Source organism: Trachymyrmex cornetzi, unplaced genomic scaffold (genome assembly GCF_001594075.2).
Source record: "Trachymyrmex cornetzi isolate Tcor2-1 unplaced genomic scaffold, Tcor1.1 scaffold610, whole genome shotgun sequence".
Classification (NCBI taxonomy): Eukaryota; Metazoa; Arthropoda; class Insecta; order Hymenoptera; family Formicidae; genus Trachymyrmex; species Trachymyrmex cornetzi.
Genome location: NW_017299927.1, coordinates 7,702 through 8,605, shown reverse-complemented (window position 1 = coordinate 8,605; position 904 = coordinate 7,702).

The window sequence follows — 904 nt, the reverse complement described above, 5'->3', positions numbered from 1 at the left end:
ATTGATTAAATCTCAATCTTCAATACGTAGTCTGTGATTCCTTAAGATAATTATCTGCACCTGTATGTAAAGGTAATGTGCCACCCAATTTCCATTTCTTACTGATGATGCGAATATGCACATTCAATCCGTTTTATTCTTACGGGTAAATGCATATTACATCAACCTGCTTCTCAGGATTTATCGTAAAATTTTTCACCACAGTGAATAAGCATGTTTATTACACTGATCTCAAAAATATATTATGGATAGCTGGGCATATAAGCCGAAAATTGTATCCGAGATAGAATTAAATGTGACATTAAAGAGTGAACAGGCATATTTTGCGTCACATGTGAAGGTAATTATCAAAGATATCAAGATGCACATGAAAGAGTGAACCAGCATATTTTGCGTCACGTGTGGAGGTCATTGGTCGCATTCAGCAGACTCAACTGTTGTGAAGCAGATCTATGAGCACTCGCTGCTATTGATGTATACTTCTAGATTATCCAATAGCAGCGAACACACGAATCTGCTCAACAACAATTGAATCTGCTGAACGCGACCATTATCAAAGATACACGTTTCACTGTACATTTTTTCATATACCAGGAGTATATCACATTATAAATATTACCTTTCGTAACTCCTTGGCTGTATATACAACAACATAGAAGGCCTTTCTCCAGAGAAGCTCCTCTATTTTATGCACGTTTCCAAAAGGGTCTTTTAATATCAATCCCTTGCAATAATCCTTAAGCTTCATATGCTGAATTTTTCAAATGGAAAGAAATATATCGCTTACTGTCAGGGCACGATTATTTTGCTCATCCAATTTCTTAACGATCTCTGTCACGCTCCTTAACAAAACAAACAATAAAATGCACATTAAATAGTGAACCAGCATATTTTGCGTCATGTG